This window comes from Ochotona princeps, chromosome 6 (genome assembly GCF_030435755.1).
Source record: "Ochotona princeps isolate mOchPri1 chromosome 6, mOchPri1.hap1, whole genome shotgun sequence".
Lineage (NCBI taxonomy): Eukaryota > Metazoa > Chordata > Mammalia > Lagomorpha > Ochotonidae > Ochotona > Ochotona princeps.
Genome location: NC_080837.1, coordinates 16,091,506 through 16,094,177, shown reverse-complemented (window position 1 = coordinate 16,094,177; position 2,672 = coordinate 16,091,506). Strand labels below are relative to the sequence as shown.

The 2,672-nt window shown below is 47.8% G+C and overlaps 1 pseudogene; it reads right to left on the bottom strand.

The window, feature by feature from the left end:
• Positions 1–801: 801 nt before the first annotated feature.
• LOC101534514 (tubulin alpha-1C chain-like) lies at positions 802–1,700 on the bottom strand (annotated as a pseudogene).
• Between the last annotated feature and the right edge of the window lie 972 nt (positions 1,701–2,672).

Genomic DNA, 2,672 nt, shown 5'->3' with positions numbered 1-2,672 from the left:
TGCAACACACATACCTTCCTCTGCCCTCTGCTCCACACACCCACATTCTTCAGGCAAGGTGCTTTAGTTTGTTTCTTTGTAATCATGGTGGTAGGCAGGATAGCATCTCCCTACAGAAACAAACCAACCTTTCTCTAAATCCTTAGTACCTATGACCGTGCTTTACACACGCAAGGCTTTAAGGTGATAGGTGGAATGAAGATTACTAATCAGGGACCTTAAATGAGGCAGATGATCTTGAGTTCTCTAGATGTGACCAACATAATCCCAAGAACCCTATGCCGTGCACCAAGGAAACAGGACAGGGGTCTGAGCAATGGCCTCTGGGAACAATGGACATGTTGCTGACTTTGGGAGTGGAAGAACATAGCAGGGATATGCATCAAGGTCTCTGGCGACCTCCAGAACCTGGCTGGAGCTCTCGAGGGCCTTCAAGCAGAAAGGCCCTGCCAATACCTTGGGTTTAGTTCAGTGAGGCCACTTGAGGCTGCTGAGTTATGGAACTGTGATATAAGGAACTTCCACAGTTTTCATCCCCTAACTCCACAGTAATGTTCTCCAGCATGATCTCCTATTAGAGAATCACATAAGGCAAAAGTGCAGTCAAATGGTCCAATTCCCTACCCTGAGGGATCCTGGCTACATCAAACACACAGCAAGCTAAGTAAAGGCTCAGTACTATTCAGTCACAGATGAGCTTCAAATGAATAAAAATAAAACTATTACCTTTATTGACACATAGGGACACAATGGACAACAACACAGGACAGAAGAGTAGAGCAACCAGTGGCTGCAGACAGATTAATCATTCTCATCCTCTCCCTCACCATAGTCTGCTGCCACCTCCTCATAATCCTTCTCCAGGGCAGCCATGTCCTCGCGAGCCTTAGTAAACTCTCCCTCCACTATGCCCTCACCCACATACCAGTGAACAAATGCACATTTGGCATACATGAGGTCAGACTTGTGGTTCAGATGAGCCCAGGCCTGGGCAATGGCTGTGGTGTTGCTGAGCATGCATGCAGCTCGCGGGACCCTGGCCAGGTCTCCACCGGGCACCACAGTGGGAGGCTGGTAGTTAATGCCAACCTTAAAGCCAGTGGGGCACCAGTCCACAAACTGGATGCTCCGCTTGGTCTTGATGGTAGCAATGGCAGTGTTGACGTCTTTAGGAACCACATCCCCACGGTACAACAGGCAGCAAGCTATATATTTCCCGTGGCAAAGGTCACATTTTACCATCTGGTTGGCTGGCTCAAAGCAAGCATTGGTGAGCTCTGCTACAGAAAGCTGTTCGTGGTAGGCTTTCTCAATAGAGATAACTGGGGCATAAGTGGACAGAGGGAAGTGGATGCGGGGATAGGGGACCAGGTTGGTCAGGAATTCTGTCAGGTCAACATTCAGGGCTCCATCAAACCGGAGAGAGGCTGTGATGGAGGATACCACCTGGCTCATGAGGCGGTTCAGGTTAGTGTAACGGGGGCGCCCAATGTCGAGGTTTCTACGACAGATGTCATAGATAGCCTCGTTGTCCACCATGAAGACACAGTCGGAGTGCTCCAGGGTGGTGTGGGTGGTGAGGATGGAGTTGTAGGGCTCCACCACAGCTGTGGAGACCTGGGGGCCTGGTAGATGGAGAACCCCAGCTTGGACTTCTTGCTGTGATCAACAGAAAGGTGTTCCATCAGGAGCAAGGTGAATCCGGCTTGCGGCCTGAGAAAGCAGTCAAGGATGGCCCAAAGTCTTAGGTTCCTGCACCTATGTGGGAGACCCAGATGAAGCTCCAGGCTCCTGGCTTTGGATTGGCTAAGTTCTAGTCATTATGGCTACTTGGGGAGTGAATCAACAGATGAAAGATCTTGCTCTCTATATCTGACTTTGCAATAAAAATAAACAAATCTTTTAAAAAAAAAAAAGGAAAGTTTAAAATGATTCATGTGGAGGGCAAATTAAGCCTCTGCCTGCAACACTGACATCCTAGCATCACTAGTTTGATTTCCAGATAGTTCACTTCCAATAAAGCTACCTGTTAATGTACCTGGGAAAGCGTGAAAGATGGTTCAAGTACTTGGATCCCTACATTCATATGGGAGACTTGGATGAAATTCCTGGCTCCTCGTTTGGCCTGGCTTAGGCCTTGGCCATTGCAGCCATTTGGTCAACAAACCAGCAAATGAAAGATGCTCTCTGTCTCTCTCTATCTCCTGTTCTTTCTCACTCTTTATAACTCTACTTTTCAAATAAATAAATATAACTTTTTAAAAATTTTATTTTTTTTATTAGAAAGTCAGATATACAGAGAGGAGGAGAGACAGAGAGGAAGATTTTCCATCCAATGATTCACTCCCCAAGTGACCACAATGGCTGGTGCTGAGCTGATCCAAAGCCAGGAGCCAGAAACCTCCTCCAGGTCTCCCACGTGGGTGCAGGGTCCCAAGGCCTCGGGCCGTCCTCGACTGCTTTCCCAGGCCACAAGTAGGGAGCTGGATGCAAAGTGGGGCTGCCAGGATATGAACCGGCACCCATATGGGATCCCATCACGTGCAAGGCAAGGACTTTAGCTGCTAGGCTACCACGTTGGGCCCTAAATAAATACATCTTTAAACATTATGTGGCTCACATTATATTTCTATTAAAGAGTGGTACTGTATAGAGAAAAATGCACTATGTTG